Raw genomic sequence first — 21900 nt, forward strand, 5'->3', positions numbered from 1 at the left:
ATGATCATAAGAATGTAGCCCCCAGGCCTACTGGCACCTAAGAATTGATAATGTTAACCCCTGTGAAACCAGTTTGTTGCCTCACCATCAACCAATCAGAGAATTGTGCACAAGCTGATCACATACACTGGGACACCCCTCCCTCACCTTGCCTTTAAAAATGCTTTCTTGAAACCCTTTGGAGAGTTCGAGGGTTTTGAGCATGAGCCACCTGTTCTCTTTGTTTGGCACCATTACAATAAACGCTGCACTTTCCTTCACCATAACCCAGTGTCAGTAGATAGGCTTTACTCCATGTGCGTGAGTGGACCCAAGTTTGGTTTAGTAACATTTCCTCAAATCCCACTTACTCTGATTTATTTTTTTCCTGCCTTTTACATACTGTATCACTTATTCAATTTCTTGTCTATCTTCTCTCACGAATGTAAGCTCCATGAGAACAGAGATCTTTGTTTTGGTCACTGTGGTCCCAAATATCAAGAATAGTGGTTGGGGGCTTCCCTGGTGGCGCAGTGGTTGAGAGTCCGCCTGCCAATTCAGGGGACACGGGTTCATGCCCCAGTCCGGGAAGATCCCACATGCCGCGGAGCGGCTGTGCCCGTGAGCCATGGCTGCTGAGCCTGCGCGTCCGGAGCCTGTTGCTCTGCAACGGGAGAGGCCACAACAGTGCGAGGCCCGCGTACAGCAAAAAAAAAAAAAAAAAAAAATAGTGGTCGGTACATAGCAGGTGCTCAATAGATACTGTATGAATGAATAGGGGATGGTGATGCAGCTCCAAAAAAGGAAAGGCAGGAGGGAAGTAGAAGCTTTCAGGAAACAAAGAGAATGTTATTGATTTAATATTTTAAGGAAGGATCCGTGGGTCATCCTGGTGGGTACCTGGGCGGTCTGGAGTTCGAAGGAAAGGACTATTGGTACAGAATTTTAGATTTGGAAGTTGATCAGCATGTGGGAGATAGCTGAAACTTGGGCTTGTTCATAGAGTACCTGTTGACTAATGACAGAAGGAATTTGGGAGGAAAAGTAACACTTAAAAAGTAGGCAGAAAAAATGTGATGGCAAAACAAAGAACACTAGAAAGAGCTATCAGAAAACGTACAGTAATTATTAAATTTAACAGTGGAAAAGTATGGTAATCCAGGGAAATAGACAGGACAAAATATATTTCAAAATTAGATTTTAAAAACGTGTAATGGGTTTTTCTAATTCTGTGAAACAGTGGGGTTTTGTGTATGTTACAAATGTTTTGTTTCAGTATTGTTTGTATTTCGTATTTTCTACCTGACCTAACACAAAGGTGCCATATCAAATTTCTATGAATTCTTGAGTCTCAGAGGAGAAATGGTAATTATATGCTTTAATTCTAAGCAATCACATATTTAAAATGTACTCAGTTGGAGGTTTAAGTGTAAAAATGCAAAGAGACTGATGTGAAACGTTGCAAAATTCTAGGTAGTATTTCTTTAGAAAATGTATCAAAGTGATGAGTAGTCACATTATATAGTGCACTTAATTTAGAGAACTCACCTAGAGTCTTTGAATAAGAGAAAGGAGAGTTAGGTATGAGAGAGAAGAGTGCAGGCACTGCTATCTGCCATCCCCCTCAACTAATATCTTTTTCTATGTGAGCATGAGAAGTAAGGCTTGAAGAGGTGATTCCATTAGCTGGTATTAGTTTTCACATGCTCTTAGTATAAGCATTTCACTGTATTAAGTGTAATTCTAGGGTTTCATGTAAACTTTTGTAATCAACTTTTCAAATTCCATTTAAAAATCTTGTAGAGATTTTGATTGAGGTTGTATTTAACTTATAGATTGAGAAATCTTTGTGCGTGTGTGTGTATGTGTTTGTTTTCATGTTTATTTTACAGGTAATTTGTAACAATTATAGAAAAATCAGAAAATACATACTATAAACATAAAGAAGATACAAATCACCTAGATTGATTGAGGTATTTTATCTTTAAACATTGAGTCTTCCTATCCAGTAACATGGTCTGTCTTTCCAGCTTTTTAAATATTTTATGTCATTTTGGTTTTGTTGTTGTTGTTTTCCCATGTAAATCTTCAACATTTTTCATTGGGTTTATTTCTAAGTGATGTAATGGTTTTGTTGCTGAAATGAATGGCTCCCTTTCCCCTAACATTTTCTAATAGATTATTGTTGGAGTGTTAGAAGCTATTGATTTTTCAAATGTTGATCACATATTTGAACATGGTACTAAATTCCCTTATTTGTTCTACTAGTTTAACCATAACCTCTGAAATAGTTTTGTTTCAGCCTTTCCATTTACTTGTATCTTATGTCTTTCTTCCTGTTTTAGTGCGTTGACTAAAGCCTCAAATACAATAATGAATAGTAATGGTAGAAGTAGATATTCTTATCTTGTTCTTTCAAGGGGATGCTTGCTTTGAATGTCTCACTATTAGGATGATGTTTGCCATAAGGTTGTGGTAAATTCTCTATAAGGAAGTTTTCCCGTCTTGTTAGTTCTCTCAGGCATTTTGATAGGAAAGGTATTAAATTTTATCAAGTTCTTTTTTCAGCATAAGACGATCATTTGGTTTCTATTTCTTTAATCAGATAGTATGGTGATTTGTATTAATAGACTTCATAATGTTGAAGCAGTTCTGTATTTCCAGAATAAACTCTCTTGTCTTGATGTGTTAGTCCTTTAATATACTGCCATATTCTGTGCTAATACTGTATTTGGGATACTTGCTTCTGTGTTCATAAATGACATTTGTTTCTTGTGGGGTTTTGAGGGGGAAACAGTACTTTCCATTTTGGGTTGTTATCAGGATTATGTTGGTCTCAGAATGAAATAGGAAGCTTTTTATCCTTTTCTTTGCCCTGGACAGTTTGTATAACAAAAGAATTACCTGTTCTTCAGTGGTTTGGCAGAACTCTCCCAAACTCTTCTGGGCCTGTTATCTTTTTTGAAGAAGTAGATATTTGACTAACTTTTCTATTTCTTAGATGATGATTAGTCTAGTCAGGTTCTCTACCTATTCTTGATTCCATATTATAAGTTTATATTTTCCGTAAGATTATCCACTTCATATTAATTTTATAATTAATTATATAAATTATGTAAATAAAATTTTGTGCTAATTAAATTATCTTCTGTAGCTGTGGTTATGTCATCTCTTTAATTTCCATTGTTGTCTGTGTTCTCTGCTTAGAGCTGCAGACCTTTAAACTGCAACCTATTGAATTGAAGACAACAAGAGATAATTTCCATAGCATTACTATAGCAACCAGACTAACTCTCATACAGCAATTAGAAGTTCAGGGGCTTAGGGATTTGAGTATCTTGGAAGGTAAACATGAAAAAGTTTTAATAGTAAAATATAACTAAGAGTATTTCAGTCCCTTGATGCTCCAAGTAAAATAATAGAGTGCGAGAAACTCTGAAGAACTTAACAGTGTTCCCCCAACTCTCTACTCTCACTGGACCATCTTATCTCCACTGAGAAAGACATTCACTCTTAATTTAGTCAGCCTAAGAAATATAGCATTAAAATTTTTTGCTTGACTATTGAGTTACCAACAGGATGCATCAATGTCAATTCCTTGAGATTTCAGTTTCACCAAGCACCAGATTCCATCTTCTCCATTTTTCTTCAGTCTAGTTTAATGAATCACCTATACCTTTATTTTCAGCCGTGTTATCTTAGGCAATCCATGCCATTAATTTTCAGTTTATCTTTTATTTAAGGCAAAGAAAAATGTTCAGCCTTTCTACTTCAGGACTCACTCTCATTTATAGGTGGCACGTTACCACTGTTGCAAAATACTGGCATACAAATGTCATCACTTTATTCTCTTTGGTTGATTTCTATATACAAGCCTCATCTTGTTACTATACTTCTGGCTCTACTTAGGGGCCAGGTTCTAGTTAATAGCTTATAGTTTTGTTAACCCTGATTTCTGTTGTTTGCTCTGTTTCTAATATGGTAAATCTTAGAAAGCTCTGAACTGTTATTCAGATATAAATGTAAGTATCCTTAGACCAAAGTATTAACACAAGTATTAATGCTATACGCTTATCAATGTCATATACTTGGAAAACCATAAATATTTAAAACAAGAAAAACAATTGTAGATCACAAGCTTGTGAGACATATTAAGTTTAGGTTTGTCCATATAGTACGTATTAAGACCCAAGTAGTCTACGTATTCCAGGCTAGACCATAGCACCATACAAGAAGGAGTCATGTCAATCTTGTTTACTACTAAATTCCTAATGCAAGTACGCGTCTGGCACATAGTAGGTAATCAGTACATATTGTTGATTGAATAATTAATTGATGTGTGTAGGGACCCTAATTCAATAATGTATCTCAACATTGTTACGATAAAAAGCAATGTAAAATTATGTTAGATGCTTTCAAATTTCAAGTATCAGAGATCTTCAGATTGCCTTTGTTATAGGGGTTTATTGGAAGGATTCATGGAGCCATAAAAGGAAGATTAAAAAAAATCCCAACAGGTATACAGCTGACTGACCATCATTTCCATCATTTGGGACTGGCAACACCCCTAGCAGCCTAATTGCAGCTCTTGGGTTAAGAGCAGTTAATGCTCTTTCAGAATTGGGTGTCTGTTGCCCCCTTTCCCATTGTTCACCATTAAGGAGGCCTCTGTGTTTGCTCACCTGCCACTAACTCTGCATGTCTGAAGTACATCACTACCCTCCCACCACCACCATCATAATGAATATGATTAGCCAGTCATTAACCAATATAATGGTACTCCTGCTGGGCTTAGTTCTCTAGCACTGAGCCACTTCACAGGTCACTTGCCAACGTATACAGTGTTGCCTTCAGCTCAGGTAATGATCCTTGGTCCAGTCACCTGTGGCAAAGTGGGTAAGGTCACATGGCAAAAGGGGGGCCACAAATGAGGCAGGTACCCTGAGGCAGTTTGCACGGCCTAGTACTACCTTACTGTTAAAAGCAATAACCAGGGCCTGTCCCATATCAATATCTAACAATCCAGACCGCCACACGAGTTGTAGTTTACATTCACATTGCCACATCTTTGCTGTGTGGATTTCATTTACTAGACAAGCCATCAATACCCAATCACGTTTCCTAGAATCACCATGGTGTATTCTGATGAAGAGACAGAAATGAACCATGATTTACTGAGAGAAAAATGTCATGTATATAGCACACTGAAGAGAAATTCAATATATGGGCACTTATGAATAAGAGCTGGGGAGGGTTTTTTCTGGTTTTTCATATGTGACACTCCTATAAATCAGAAAACATTTCTGAAGTACATTACTCTCAGAAAAACAATTTCTGTGAAATCTCTGCATGTTGGATTTTGCTGGTGCACTTCATGAAATCAAGGATAATGGTGTTTCTGGGATATAGCACAAATGATTTTAAATTCCCAAAACATGTGCTCATAGTAAAATATCAACTGTTCTCAGAATTATGCCACACTGACTGACCTGGTGTAAAGTAGTGATCTGATTCAAAGCACTGGTGCTGTGAATTTCCCAACTATGGGTTATTTTCTGAATAGACAATGAGTTTAATTGGACCCAGGCTACTGCTACTGCTGTCCATCTGTTAAAACAGTTTCAAAATTGTTTCTTCTGTTAAGGGTGACGTGATTGCTAAATCAAAAGAATATTTCCCTTACCTTATTTGACTTCTCCACAGCAGCCACAATTTCTGAGCACCTTCCTTCTTCTATCCCATGATAGCACCTTCTTCTATCCCATGGAGTACCCACCATTTGTTATGGTGATGGTTTCTGAGCACTACGCATTCAGATGAGACCTCATCCCCAAGCTTCAGAGCAGAATTTTCCTCTGCTTTCATACTGCCTGTCTAGATGATTACAGGTTTTTCAAACTTAGTGTATCTAAATTAAATACATTATCCCCTGTTGCCCACCCCTACCCCAGCCTTCAGTGGCCATCTGATTTTTCCTGTCTAAAAGTACATGGTGATTCATCAACTATTCTGAGCCAGGGTAGGATGGCGTGGTAAGCGTGGGAATGCTGCCCTCTCTCTCTGCCTACAACCAGTCACCACCCAAATTCTATCAGTTCTATCACCTAATCCTCTCTCCAGTCTGTCTTCTCTACTTTATTCCCACTGCCAGTGCCTTAGTTCAGGTCTGCATACTCTCGGGGTCGGGCAACTGTAGTAGCTTTTTTTTTTTTTTTTTTTTTTTGCGGTACGCGAGACTCTCACTGTTGTGGCCTCTCCCGTTGTGGAGCACAGGCTCCAGATGCGCAGGCTCAGCGGCCATGGCTCACAGGCCCAGCCGCTCCACGGCACGTGGGATCTTCCCGGACTGGGGCATGAACCCGCGTCCCCTGCATCACAGGCGGACTCTCAACCACTGCGCCACCAGGGAAGCCCTGTAGTAGCTTTTTTGCCACCATCTCTTTCCGTCTCCATCTTCCACTTTGTTGCTGAAGCCATCTTTCTGAAACAATCTAACTATTCATTTAAAAATCCTTTATAGTTTTCTGTCATGCACAAGGTAAGACCCAAATTCATTGCTACGGCTGTATTGGTTTTCTAATGCCTCAAAAATGCTGTGTAACAAACCACTCCAAACCTTAGTGGCTTAAAACAACGATTCATATTCTTGGGTGTATGGGTTGGCTATGGTGGTACTGCTAATCAAAGCTGGAATGATCTGTGGGTCATGTGAGGTGGCTAAAGTTCCTTCCATTTGTCTCTCATCTTCCAGGGACCTGCAGGTTAGCCCTGGTATCTGTTTTTCATGGAAATGGTAGAGGCACAAGAGAGCAAACAGCTAAGGCCTCTTAAGGTCTAGCTCAAAACTATCATGTTAGCCTCATTCTATTTGTCAGGGTAAGTAGTGTGGCTGAACCAGGATCTGGGCAATGTATTCTGACCTATTACTGGGAGAGACTGCAAGTTACAAGGGAAAAGCATGGAGACGTGGAGGGATGAAGAACTGTGGCCAATGGCAAAAGGGGGGGGGGCTGTCTGATATTGTACCTATCACTTTCATTTAACTTTCTTGAATCTGACCTAATATGGCATCTTGAACAAAATATATTCTATCATGCCTCAGTAACATGCTGGAGTGACATGCTAGGAACAACTTCCCCCATCTGCATCCCACCCCATTTTGCTTGTCTGATGATGACTCCTTCATGCTCCAAAGCATAGCTAATATGTTCCTTTTCCTTCCTAAGCAACTCCTTCTCCTAGAGAGAAGCAACTTTCCTTCTTTGTGACAGCTGTTTTCTTTATGCATGAATTTTTTGCTGCTATCAAATAAATTGCAGTTATTTATTTACATTGCCACCTCCTTTTTAGATTAATAAAGTTTTTGGAGTGTAAGTACTTGCTTTTCTGGCCTCTTTTTCTCTAGAGCCCGGCAAAGTATTTGGCATTCAAAATTCAATGAATGCCAAATTGAATTAAACTTATGTTAGACAGAAATGACGTTTTGGAAATAAAGACCAATTACACTGAGTTGCAAGTACAGAATTTTGCCTGTGAAATTTGGAATAAGAAGGCAGCTAATGTTCTCTTCTCTCTGAAGCATGGCAGAATGAAATTATTAAGATATACACAGCAGGCAAATAAAGGAATCACTTCTAGAATTCTTTTTATGCTGCATTGAGCTTTTTGGTTCTGGCAGAAGCAGCAGAAATTTGATTTGAAAAATTATATTACAAATTGTTCTATCATGCTCTATCAATTGCACGTGAAGAATTTAGTTTCAGTTATGAGTTTTCCCATTTGTAAAAAGGAGTTGGAGATTTTCTGCATTATTTTTGTACAGTCTTACACTCTTTTTTCTTTCTTAAAAACCTAATAGCATAATAACCTAAGATTGCTTCTTTAAAAACTTTTGGAAGAATAAGACTCTGCTCAAAATACTTTTTCTGAAATATCTAATCATTTAGTTTATCACATACATTTTTAAAAATTGGAGTATAGTTGCTTTACACTGCTGTGTCTTATCATACACATTTTGAAACAGAGGTCACTGTTGTTGTTTATATCTACATTAAAGTCAAATAGTCTGGATTTTTTTTTTTTTACAGTGAAAAACACTGTCATAGAATTCGCATTAGGATGCAATGAACTGATATATTCTGATGAAAAGATTTAAAGGACCAGTAACTTGATTTATATTAGACTTAATGTCTCTACCAGCTCATGGAGAGTTTAACTGAAATCCACCCATCACTGCTTCTGAAAATAGCTCACACTGTTTGGGGGCAAGATAGTTCTGTGTGTGATCCTTTAACAGGCACAAAAGGGAAAATAATTTCTATGAAAACACTACTGAATTTAACATGTGTTTGGAAGGGTCATTCACTACTGTGTCTACTATATCTAAGGTATGCTCTCACCATTTTGTGGTGCGTTCAAGTCTCATTACGATGCATAGAAATTTTGTGTGTGTGTGTGGCCTCACCGCTATGCTTGCAGGATCTTATTTCCCTGACCAGGGATTGAACCCATGCCCTCTGCAGTGAAAGCACCAAGCCCTAACCACTGGACCACCAGGGAATTCCCATAGGATGCATAGAACTCTTTTTTTTTTTTTAATTTTCATTGGAGTATAGTTGCCTTAAAATGTGTTAGTTTCTACTGTACAGCAAAGTGAATCAGCTATATGTATACATATATCCTCTCTTTTTTCGATTTCCTTCCCATTTAGGTTACTGAAGGGCATTGAGTAGAGTTCCCTGTGCTTTACAGTATGTTCCCATCAGCTGCCTATTTTATACATAGTATCAAAAGTGTATATATGTCAATCCCCATCTCCCAATTCACCTCCCCTTCCCCCTTGGTATCCATACGTTTGTTCTCTACATCTGTGTCTCTATTTCTGCTTAGGATGCATAGAACTCTTGATAGGACTAGAGCAAGCAGTAAGTTCCCTTAGCCCTAAATTTGAACTGCTAGAAGGCATCACTTGGTTGGGGAGCATAGCTGATTTTCAAATGTCTTTTGTGTTGCTGCTACTAAGCTACCAAGTCCTAGAGCAGTGTTGTCTAATAGAAGTATTATGTGAATTACATATGTAACTTTACATTTCCCAGTAGCCACATTAAAAAAATTTTTAAAAGAAACCAAATCTATCTAAAATAGGATCACTTCAACACATAATCAACATTTTTAGAGTATTAATATTTTATATTCCTTTTTTTATACTTTTCCTAAGTCTTTGAAATCTGGTGTATATTTCAGACTTTCAGCACATTTCAATTTGGTTGCTAAATTTTCATTAGAAATAATTGATATAGTGCCTTGGTCACACTCTCCCTGTCCTACTCCATCTCCCTCTTTTCTACACCACCCTCCTGCCCAGCCCTCATTGGTCTAGCAAACTTCTGCCCCCATGCCCAAATTCAAATCTTACTTCTTGCAGCATCCCTTATCTCCCTCATCTGTTTTCTCACAATGTTCATATTTTGATTACAATAATCGTCACATCACATTCTACTATGATTTTTTTAAATGTTTCATCCCAGTTGAAAGTGATCTCATTAAGAGCAGATTGTCATATTTATCTTCATACCCTTGGTGCCTAGCAGGTGCTGAGCCTGAAAAATGTTGGTTGATCTATTTATGTGAAATGTGCAACAGAGGCAAATCCATAGACAGGAAGCAGAGTTGTGGGTACCAGGGACTTGGGGGAGGGAGGATGAAGAGTGACTGCTGAATGGTGGGTACAAGGGTTTTTTTAGGGCGTTGGAAATGTTCTGGAACTGATAGTGGTGATGGTTGCATAACATTGTGAATGTTCTAATTGCCACTAAACTGTACACTTTAAAATGGTTAAAATGGTGAATTTTATGTTATGTGAATTTTGCTACAATAAAAAATTTCGTTGAAAAAAAAGAAATAATTGATCTATATTTATATTTCCTACAATTTGCAGTTGGAAAAAGTAGATTCATATACCTAAGTTGTTCCAAACATACTTACTTTTCTAATCATGGAATCAAGAACCAGTCATTCAGTTTATATTTAAATTAAAATGGAAAACGCAGTTTCTCAGTTTCACTAGTCACATTCCAAGTGCTCAGTAGCCACATGTGACCAGTGGCTACTGTATTGGCTGGAGTAGTTCTAGAGAATAGTGATGGCCTCAGGTCTTCAGTAATTACTTCAGGCTTTGTGCCCAGTTTGGTGTCAGTCAACACAAGAAATAAAAAGGAACCCGAGGTCACAGTTCATCTCTGCCCATAAAAAGATAAAAAAATATATAGTATGTGGTTTTAACATAATAAATAAAACATGAGTTCATAGAAAAGACAGATGGGTGTGTGTGAGTGTGGGCGTTAGAAGGCATTGTGAAGTAAGATTTTGGGCCCTGAAAGTCCACAAGGGTTTAGATGGGAACTGGGGAGGAACATTTTGTGGGGGAAATGGCAAAAGCCCAGTGGCAGGAAGATACAGGGTTTAGGAGGAAAACCAAACTATATGGGACCAGTACTAGGTGGTAGTTAAGGACATAAGCTCCACAGTCATGCTCCTTGGGTGTGAATCCTGGCTCTGACACTTCCTAATTGCTTGACTTTTGGCATGTTATTTAACTTCCCTTTTCCTGTTTATCTGATTATAAAATAGGGATAATAATACTTCATGGGGATATTGTGAGGATTAAATGAACTAATACCTATAAAGCACTCAGTATAGTGCTTACTACTTAAAAGCTCAAGAAATATTAGCTGCTGTTATTAACTAAGTGTGACTATTTGCTCTTTGGAGTTTACATATAACAAACCAACCACAGCCATTCTATTTAGAACTTATATCTCAAAGCACTGAGCTTAAGTTTACATAAACCAATTTACATTCCAAATGTGCAACCATTCTCAAATGTTTCTGAGTATTAGTTTCCCCATTTGAAAAATTTGGAATAATTTAACCTACTTTATCATGTTGTAATGGAAATTAAATGAGCCCACTTAGGAAGCAGGCTGCTTCTACTTATTAACTGCAGCCTTGGGAAACTTACTCATCTCAGAGCCCCAGTTTCCTAATCTACAAGATAATATCACCCTTTCAGGATCAAATGTATAATATATGTGAAGTGCTGAGCACAATTACTGTCACAAAAATGAACAATTATTTTTAACTTTTGAAAAGATCTTAAGTCTTGATGGCTCAGAGACCTCTAGCAGCTCAGCAAACCTTCAGATGAAAGGTTCCCATGGCTTGAAGTTTAGAAGCTTTCATATTTCTGAGTACTACAGTCACTTTCTGCAAGCAGGAACCAGAAAGAATCATTTTTCACTTCCTTATACCCGTGGTTAAAGAAGGTGGACAAACAGGAGTCTCAAAAAAGAACAGATCAGCCAACCGATTTAAAAGAAGGTGGAGGGTTGCTTACATGAGAACAATACCTTAGCAACGACTCCATGACCTTTCTCCCTTAGGAAGAAATGAACTGTAATAAATATGACTGAACAATCAGAAACAATTTTGGTACAGAAAAGATAGCGTGACTTTCCTCTTGTTGCTTCAGGAACTAAAAGTACACAGTTTGATATTTTTTTACTTACCTTAGAAGATTTATCTATACATTCCAGTTAATTCTACTAGTCTTTATTTCCACAATATGGTGAAAACAGATCTACCAATCTCCATATCTAAAACAGTGTATTTTCATGTGATGATTCTCAACCACTTATTATTCATGATCATAAAGTTGTTCTTTTGTGACACTAGAGAGATTTTCTTCACATTTCCAACTATTTACTGTAATTTTTATAGAATTAAAGATCTCCATGATTTCGTGACCATTCAGAATCTGGAAACTTTAGAAAACTTGCAATATCAGCAATGCAACTTACAGGCCAAGAAAAAATTATGGCAATATTCTTTGCTGGAGTTTTATATTAGTTTCCTAGGGCTACGGTAACAAAATACAACAAACTTGAGTGGCTTAAGACAACAGAAATTTATTCCCTCACAGTTCTGAAGATGCAAAGGACAAAAGCAAGATACTGGCAGGGACATGCTCCCTCTGAAATTTCTGGAGAAGAATCCTTCCTTGCCTCTTACTAGACTCTGGTGGCTCGTGGTAACCTTCTGCATTCTTTGGCTTGCAGCTGCATCATTCCAATCTCTGTTGCCCGGTCGCATGGCCATCTTCCTTGTCTCTCCTCTGTCGTCAAATCTCTCTCACTTTATAAGGACACTTGTAATTGGATTTAGGGCCCACCCCACTCCAGCATGACTACATCTTAACTTGATTACATCTGCAAAGACCCTAACTCCAAATAAGGTCACATTCACAGGTATCAGGATTAGAACATCAATATAGCATTTTGGAAGGCACAATTCAACCCACAACGAGCTCCTACTATTATAAGACAATACCAAAAGTATAATGAAAACTTATCCTTCATGTATGAAGTTTGTGCCACCCACTGATTTCCCAGCTCTCTATCTAGCTTTATCCCACTAGGGAGTAAATGCCAACTGGTATTAGAGGTACAGTTTGTGGGCATGTACAAGAATACTTTATTGGTGAATACAAAGGTTGACATGTATTGAGCTCCTACTCTGTACCAGGTCCTATGCTTGGTGTTAGAGATACAAGAAGAAAAATGCACCAGTCCCTGCTTTGGTGGAGCTCATTCTGGTACCCTGGACTGGTTCCATGACCTTGGTAACAGTAACAGCCTTGTACTAATAAAGTGAGCAAACCAGTAATCCTCATCATCTTAGTTAGTAAAACACCTCCATTAAACACACAGTTTTGTTATACACTGCCCATGTCAGCAAAACATATCAAAATTGAGGGGATTACCTCCTAGCTGAAGATGAGCTAACTTTTTTGAAGTTAATTACTCAAGTCTTTGCAACACTAGGGGAAAGCAAAATGGAGAGCAAATCAGATGCAAAAGGGGAAAGGTTCCTACCAGCTGTTTTTTAAAAAATAGTTATTTATTTATTTAATTTTTGGCTGCGTTGGGTCTTCGTTGCTGCGCGCGGGCTTTCTCTAGTTGCGGCGAGAGGGGGTTACTCTTTGTTGCGGTGCACAGGCTTCGCATTTCAGTGGCTTCTCTTGTTGCGGAGCATGGGTTTTAGGCATGCGCGCTTCAGTACTTGTGGCTCACGGGCTCTAGAGCGCAGGCTCAGTAGTTGTGGCACACAGGCTTAGTTGCTCCCCGGTATGCGGGATCTTCCTGGACCAGGGACCGAGACCATGTCCCCTGCATTGGCAGGCAGATTCTTAACCACTGCGCCACCAGGGAAGCCCCCTGCCAGCTGTTTTGACTTGCTTTCTTCACCCACTTTCACACCTCACCAAGCAGGAACCAGAGATGTTTGTTTTGCTTGAGTGCTCCAAGGTGCAAACACACTTTACCACCAACACTTAGAGTTGCCATGGTAGGTAGGTCCTTATTTCCAACCATTCTACAAATGCTTTATACAATTACAGGATTGTTTTAGAATTAGAAAGGAAAGAGATTATTTACTGCCTGAGTCCAAACCCCTCATTTTTATAGGTTAAAAGAGGCTGTAGAATGTGACTTGACCTAGGCTATGCAACTGTAGTAATCAATACTGTAAGCTCCATGAGAGTAATGACCCTGTTTTTGGTGACTTTTGTGCTCTCAGAAACTAGCATATGCCTAGCGGACAGTGAGTGCTCCATAAATGTAGGCTGAGTGAAAAAATAATTTGAAAAATGAATGAATGAGTCAAAAATACACCTCTTTTAAAATATTTTTCCACTACCATAATGATCTCCAATTTTTCAACAAATTTAAGATTCTCAATAAAAAGCTTCAAGGTAGTCTAACAAATGTTCAGACAGCATCATTTATCCATGTGCTGTTAAAACCTAATTGTTTAGGGCTTCCCTGGTGGCACAGTGGTTGGGAATCTGCCTGCCGATGAGGGGGACACAGGTTCGTGCCCCGGTCTGGGAAGATCCCACATGCCGCAGAGCGGCTGGGCTCGTGGGCCATGGCCGCTAAGCCTGCGCGTCCGGAGCCTGTGCTCCACAACGGGAGAGGCCACAGCGGTGAGAGGTCTGTGTACCGCAAAAAAAACAAAAAACAAAAAACAAACTTAATTGTTTAAAAGAGAATTGTTTTCCAGATGATCCAATATTCTCAGCTTCTACTCTCAACATTTTTCTGGTCTTTATACCTCTTGCAAATTCGGCAGAGGAAGAGGAGCTAAATCACAAATCTTGCTGCCTGTTCACCCAGTAAGCCTTTACAATAGCTGTTATCTGGTCCCAGCTGTTGTGCTAAATTTAGGATTTTGGATTATCTTTAACTGCTCTTTCTGTCTCCCATTACCAAGGTTAATTGAGAAGTGATGTTAGAACAAGTAAAGCTTCAGTTCATAAAAGAAACTACATACTACAGTATTCTGTAATATCAAAGTCAAATCCACTGGGAGTTAACATTTGCAGCTATTACATAAAGGAACTGTTGCCATTTGTCAGAAGTTTCATCTTCAGGATGCCAGAACATTTCCCATGAAGATGAATGTTACCTTCCTAAATGTTCTGTCCTGTTTTGATTAGTTGCAATCTTAGAGTTAAGGTTTTTAATTGCAGGTGCATATGTAATTTTACTGTGCATATGAAAACATCCAGAAAATATTGTTTTCTTCATAATAAAAATTTCATGTATTTAATAGATCTGAGGCAAAAAAAATGCAATCCCAATCTTGTAATTTACAAAAACTTTTCTGATGTAGAAGTAAACATACTTCCTGTAAAACTTTGGAAACCTCAGAAGAGTACAAAGACTAAAGTAAATCACCTTTAAACCTAACCTAGTACTTGCCTGTTGTGATTCTTGTATGCAAAATTATTTCTTAAAAAAAAAAGGCTTTTTCTAAATGAAACCAAAGAGGATTGCAAATTTTGTACTTCTCTTTGTCTCTGTTTTGAGCTCACAACCCCATGTGTACTTTGTCTATAAACTGAGTAGCTAATAGCTTCAGCTCTTGTTAGGATTGCTTGTTTTAATTACAGTAGATCCTTGTCATCTGTTTGTGTTGAAATGATGATACAACATCGCAACACGAAATGTCATCATGTCACATTGTTATAGCACAACAACAAAATTACAGCTCCCTAACAATAACACGGTGTCAAAAGTGTCCTCCTGCCATGAGTCAGTGTTTTAGAGGTTATAAAAGTTATTTTTAGCACAGTGAAGGCCTCTAGAGCTTGGGTTCCGAATCCTACTAAAATCCCTGGTGATTTGAAAAAAATCTGGTTGGGGAGGGTTTTTGCTCTTAAACTCCCCAATCCCTGCAGCGTATGGCTGCCCACTCTCCTGTCTTGGCCACATTAATTAGACCCGACTTCCACCGTGCACTGCAAGCCCCTTGGGGCTGGGTCACAACTCTGCGCCAGCATCCAGTGTGGGGGAGGAGGAGGAGACTATAATTATCCTCCACGTCTGGGGCAGGCCCTCGGATGACATCTCCCCAGTTACCCTGTGCTCTAATAGCGCAGCTCCGGTTCCTGGTCCCAGAAGCGCCGCAGCCAGCTCGGAGCGCAGGCAGGAGGCGAGCGCGGCCAAAGCGCCGGGCGCCTCTCGGGCCTCCCGGGCTCCGCCGGCCCTTCGCAGCCGGCAGCACCAGCAAGGGAACCCAGGCCCCCAGGCTAGCGCCCCGGGGCGCGGGGAGCGTTGCCATAACAACCGGGCGCCCGCCGCGGAGGCCGCCGGGGAGGAAGTGACGAGCGGTGGGTTGGCTGTTGTTGGGACACGTGACCCGGGCAGTGTTTTGACAGGGCAAACTGAAGAGAAAGAACTGGGCGAGCGAGGGGGACCGGGAGCTGGGGCTCCAGAGCTAGAGGCAGCGGGCGGGCGAAGAGCTGGCAGAGGCGCGGGGCGAGCGGGCCGGACGGGGCGACGGGCAGGCGAAGCCCGGGGGCAGCGGGGCTCGGGTGCGAGTCGGGCAGGCAGGGCGAGGGGCTGAGCGCCGGGAGCGGAGCGAGGCGGAGGCCGAGGCGGGGGTGGATGGCCACAGGGGCGCCGGGGAGCCGCGTCGGGCTTGTTGTCTCGGGCCCCCATGGTCCTCTAACGCAGCCCCGGGGGCCGCTGCGCGCCACATTCCGCTTTCGCCGGCCCTGCGCCTCTCGGAGCCTCACGTCTGAGGTGGGAGTGTGATGTGAGCCGCTGGGCGAGCGGCGGAGAGAAGTGCCAAGAGGAGGAGGGATTGGGACGGGAGAGGAGAGCGAGTTAGTCAGCAGAGGTCGGCCGAGGGAGCCATGAAAACAACTCTCCGGCGGGGAAAAGGGCTGGCGCGGCGCTCCGGACGGCGTGGCTGAAGGAAATCAGGGCCGCGGCGGGACGGAAGGGGGCCGCACGGGCAGGCTGCGCCGAGCAGGGGCGAGCGCCCGGCCGTAAACACCTTCCCGGGAAGACCTCGCAGGGCCGGGGGGTGGCAGGGGCGCCCCGGGACAGCCCAGTAGAGTTCGTTTGGGACTGGGGGCTGGGCACGAGGAGATGACTCGCGTTTCTTTCTGACCCTCTCATTGTGTCAACTTGGCCGCGGTTGAGGCAGGAAGACTAGCCAGAGGGTAACTACACAGGTGAGGCCCGGCGGGGCGGGCGGAGCTGTAGGCGAGGCGCTTGGGGTCTTGAAGAGTTTCCTGCGCCCAAGTCACCAGGTCGGAGCATTTCTATACCAGCCACTGCGGAGGTGCCACTGTTCCCAGCGGTATTTTTCTTACAAAGGGGTTAGTTAGCTTGTGTTGTTTGAATCCTTTTTTTTTTTCCCCTGCCTGTACCTTCAGGTTATAAATAGGTCTTCCTTTTGGTTCCGAAACACTGTGTCAAAGAAGGACACGTTGGCCTGGAGAGCACAGGGGCGGGGAAGAGGGGTGCTTGGTCCGGAGGAGATGGGGGAGGGCGGTGCAGAGTTTTGCTTTTTTCAGACCTGCGGATGGTGCTGTCACCGCGCTTAGTGCCAGGGAGAGGCCTGTTAGCAGTAGTTTTCTTGCAAGATCGAGTGTTGAGGGCAAGACCATATTAATTTTATTTTGATGTCTTTTAGCATTTTAAAAACGGAGCAGTAGCCACAGAATCGGCGGCGAGCCTGTTGAAAGAACCCACACGTGTATTTCACAGCACCTTGGGTGGAAATTGGCGTGAAGATGAAGCCAGACCGAGGTAAATAATTGATTTAAGTAGGATTTTTTTTTTCTGTGCCCCATTTTAGAAAAGTTAACCTAGTTCTGCGGCAGGATCAACTCTCTGTGAATTACATATGATTATTTGTTTCTGTTACAGATTCCAGCTGGTAAGGTAGAGAAGGGCGCATGGAAGAGTTAGGAACTAGATGGGAGAATACATTCTTCAAAAGTGTCTTCAAAGTATTAGTTTCAAGAGATATTAAAAATGAAATTGCCAAGAACAGCACGTGTATCTGTTGCCACAATACTTGGTATCATTTTAGAGTTACATTACTCATTTTTAGGTTCAATCTAACTTCGATTTTAAAGAAGTTTAAAAGTTTTTTCAACTTGAGAATTTGATCTTGATAAACTGAGAAAATTTAAAATTGAGTTCACAAATATTATTTGTCATTGCTGATTTTTGTGCTTTAGGCAAACTCTAAAAGTTTGCAGAGTACTCCAGGGCTTTGTCCAGTATATCAGTATATACACAGGGCTACTGAAATCCCTATAATAAGTAACTGTAAATGTGCCATTTCCTTAATAAACCTGTATTTTCAGGACTTATGGGAATAATGCATATACTGTGTTTCTCAAGGATTTCAAAGGAATTGAAAACTCATTTATCAATCTGCTTTTGATTGGCCATTGCAAGGACCAACTTTAGAAGATTTTAATATAGTGGTAGTAGGAGTTTGTCATATGGGAATTTGAGTCCAAGGAACATTGTAGGAAGAGGATTAATGTATTTGGTAGGGAGTTGGACTAGATGACAGAGTTCCTTCCGAATCTGAGACTTTCAGATTGGAAATGTTAATTTATCTTTATGAATTAGATGCTTATTTTAAAAAAGATATGGGAGGGCTTCCCTGGTGGTGCAGTGGTTGAGAGTCCGCCTGCCGATGCAGGGGACACAGGTTCGTGCCCAGGTCCGGGAAGATCCCACATGCCGCGGAGTGGCTGGGCCCGTGAGCCATGGCCGCTGAGCCTGCGCGTCCGGAGCCTGTGCTCCGCAACGGGAGAGGCCACAACAGTGAGAGGCCTGCATACCGCAAAAAAAAAAAAAAAAAGGGAAATTCCGTGGCGGTCCAGTGGCTAGGACTCCGTGCTTCTTCTGCAGGGGGCACAGGTTTGATCCTTGGTGGGGGAACTAAGATCCCGCAGGCCTCGACATGGCAGTCAATCGATCAATCAATAAATGATAATTTAAAAGAATAAAATAAAATAATTTTAAAAGATATATATTAAACTGGTTATTTTTTCCATATATTTTTTCAAACTGGATTAGAAAGTCAAATTTTCTTTTCTATTAAAATACATCTTTGGTAATACTGTCTTAAAATGCACTAGAAAGAAGTGGAGAAAGCCATACTTAATTTAGTGGATTAGTTTAAGTGTTTGGTTGTTTCTTAAAATCAGCTTTGTATGAATTAAGTATTAGCAAGAATATTGTTACTAAGCAGGTTGCTTGTGTAGAATGCCAAGTTTAGACTTTTAGATTTCATCTGTGACTTTGGAAAGATGGCACCAAGGTCGGTAATTGCATCTCAAAATAAACAAGCAAAGAAAATCAGAGTTGCTCTTTGTTTTTTGTTTTTGTTTTGGTGGTTGTTGCAAAAGTCGCTTTAAGGTCCTACACAGGTTTGTTTGTTTGTTTGTTTATTTTAAAAATTTTGGCTGTACCAGGTCTTTGTTGAGGCACGCGGGATCTTTTAGTTGCCTCATGCACGCGGGATTTAGTTTCCTGACCAGGGATGGAACCTGAACCCCCTGCATTGGGAGGGCAGAGACTTACCCACTGGACCGCCAGGGAAGTCCCCTAAGCAGTTAAAAAAAATAGTATTTGCACACAATCTCTATTTTAGCCAAAACTAGTACTAAACACAATAAAATGTTATATATTAATGTAGATTACTAGGAAAAGTAAATACATTTATGCATCAAGACTCCTAAAAAGGAGACTTTTTTCTCGTTAAAATTGTAGCTATCTTTAGCATTATGATGTAAAAATGAGGTGATTGAAAGTTTAGTATTGTGACTATATTTTATAATATGAGTCTTTAGGCCCATGGCTTTCTTTTGACCAGGACCTAGAGTAAGAAGTATCTTTTACTTTGCAAAGTAGTATAGAAATACTGAAATAAACTTTACAAAACATACTTACTCGTACTATGTGCAGTGTGGTCTTGTACTTTCTGTTCTATTTCTGTTGTTAAAAATTGCTTGCATAATCCATTGAATTGATTTCTTGACCTGTGGTTGGCAAGGCACAATTATGGGAGAGCTTGACAACAGTAATACTTCACTTTTTCTACATTGGTAACTAAGAAGCTATTCTATATGAGTTAATTTTCTGGCTAACTGAAACTTTACTCTTCAAATGCCAAAAATATTTTCAGTTGTAATCATGATATGTGGACACAGATTTTTTTTTCCTCTAGCTTAAACCACTTCAGCCTATTTTTTTTAAGATCTGATTTTTGAATTCCCATGCTGTCAACAGTCTTTGTTGTCAGTATGCTTATTCTTGTCTCCTTTTAATTTTACTGCTTTTAGTCTCTGGGATAAAGAACTAGATAACCATGCTTAGCACTGAGTTCTCTAAAAAATGAGAATAAATAGGAAAACCTTCAGATATTCACTCAGAAGCTAAGAAAGTATACGAATTCTAGTGTAGAAACTGTGAGATATTTGCTTAGTGGTATACAGCTGTGCTTCAGAAAGTTTCTAAGTGCAAAAGGACCCTCTTATCCTACATGGTTGCATGTGGTAGTTGGTTGGCTAATTTAAAAAGTTTAAATGAGGAATCAGAAAAAATAACAGCCTTAATTATTTCATTTGTCTTTTGGTGTAGGCTCAAGGCCCTTTTTTGGGGGGTGAAATGGGGTCTGTTTTTCAGAGTTAGATATGATCTTCCCTATGTAAACCACACCAAAAATGTACACCTAAGATTTCTACTTTCAATTTCTTTAAAGTGGAATAAGACTGCAAAAAAATCCAAGGGTGGAATATTTTACATTTAAAAAGTGTTAAATTCTTTTTTAATGTTTCACACAACTTTATAGGTGTCTGTGTACACCAGGAATTACAAGGATATTTGTGTAGTCAACAGAAATTTGTTTTGGGAGGAGAGGGAATATATATTCATCAAAATTATGTTCATCAAAATATGTGCTTTCCAAAGCATTCAACGTAGTTTTCACAGAAATAACCTTTTTGTGCATTCATTTCATTGATTTATATAGTTTTAAAATAAATTCACATAAGCAGATTTGGGAAGAAACACCAGATACTACTTAAGCATACAACTCAACTAGTAGGAGTAGAAGTGTGCAGGCAACTGGAAAGTAACTTATTAGCTGCTCATGTCTGTCAGTTTGCTTCTATGGAAGATATGGAAAGCATTGGACAATCTTGCTAGTTGATTAAGTGAAAATTAAAAGACCTTCTACTGTACTTCCAGATAATTAAGATGTTACTGTACAATGGCCATATTTCACAGTAGTCAATAGAATTTTACTATAGTCTGAGGTAAATCTTTTTTTTCCTCTTTTTTCTTTTTCTAAATTTTTCAGCAGTTATATAACATTACTTGTGCAATGCTGCCAAAGATGAGTCTTTGATGTTATCATTAGCACAGGTTTTGGAATCAGACCTGTATTTGTATCCTTGTTCCATTACTTGCTAGCTGTGTAATCTTCATTAATTTCCTTTATCTTTGAGAGTCTCAGGTTCTTTGTCTGTAAAATGGGGATAATTCCAACTTCTCATAGTTGTTAGAATGAAATACGACACTGGTTGGCACATAGTAGGTTTTAAATAAATGATCATTACCATGTTAAACAAGATATTACAGGTGGTTATATGTTGGTCGGTTATAAAATATGTTCAACAGAGGTAAAGAAATAGTCAAATGTGCAATAACCTAATAGTATCTTGTTTCGTTTTGCATTCATAACGTGTAACCTGCTAAGGCTCAAGCAGATTTAGTAGGCTTTTAATGTATAGTTATCTGAGAAGATACAAAAGCTATGAAAGGATGTTTGATGTATGTGTAATTTATTTCTGTGTCATTTGTTATTACAGTTACATCTTAACCTCTATATGTAGGGGGTGGCATGGGTGGACCAAGCTTCCTGGAAATATATTTTTAAATTCTGACTAGAGCTGGGCAGCTGGAGAGGTTAAACAATGTTACTTCACCTTGTACTCAAGGATGTAAAGTTTGGATCTGATCCTAGTTAGATATTGAATGCCCAGTGTTTCAAGAGATGTCTGAAGTATGGTCTTTGCATAGAAGCAATTAAAGCATTTTATGTTTTTAACATTTAATATTTATTTATGGTATAAATGTATGGTATTTATAATCTTGTTTTTGAATGCATATTTTTTCTATAAAAATATTTTTCAAAATAATAGAATATAAGCTTATGTTTTGATTTCAAAAGTCCCAAGGCGGGCTTCCGTGGTGGCGCAGTGGTTGGGAGTCCGCCTGCCGATGCGGGGGGGCGCGGGTTCGTGCTCTGGTCCGGGAGGATCCCACGTGCAGCGGAGTGGCTGGGCCTGTGAGCCATGGCCGCTGAGCCTGCGCGTCCGGCGCCTGTGTTCCGTGGTGGCAGAGGCCGCGGGGGTGAGAGGCCCAAGTACCGCAAAAAAAAAAAAAAAAAAGTCCCAAGGTTTCAGAAGTCCCAAGTTCATGGTATTGTTCAACAATTTAAGTAGAATCAACATCTTTTCAATTTAAAAGATAA

General features: G+C 40.0%; 1 long non-coding RNA gene across 1 annotated transcript; it reads left to right on the top strand.

The window, feature by feature from the left end:
• Positions 1–15743: 15743 nt before the first annotated feature.
• Positions 15744–21575, top strand: LOC125963515 (uncharacterized). Its single transcript, XR_007475561.1, has 3 exons — positions 15744–16711; positions 17029–17144; positions 17265–21575. It is a non-coding gene; the product is annotated as an uncharacterized LOC125963515 (long non-coding RNA).
• The last annotated feature ends 325 nt before the right edge of the window (positions 21576–21900 follow it).

Source organism: Orcinus orca, chromosome 2 (genome assembly GCF_937001465.1).
Source record: "Orcinus orca chromosome 2, mOrcOrc1.1, whole genome shotgun sequence".
NCBI classification, from domain to species: domain Eukaryota; kingdom Metazoa; phylum Chordata; class Mammalia; order Artiodactyla; family Delphinidae; genus Orcinus; species Orcinus orca.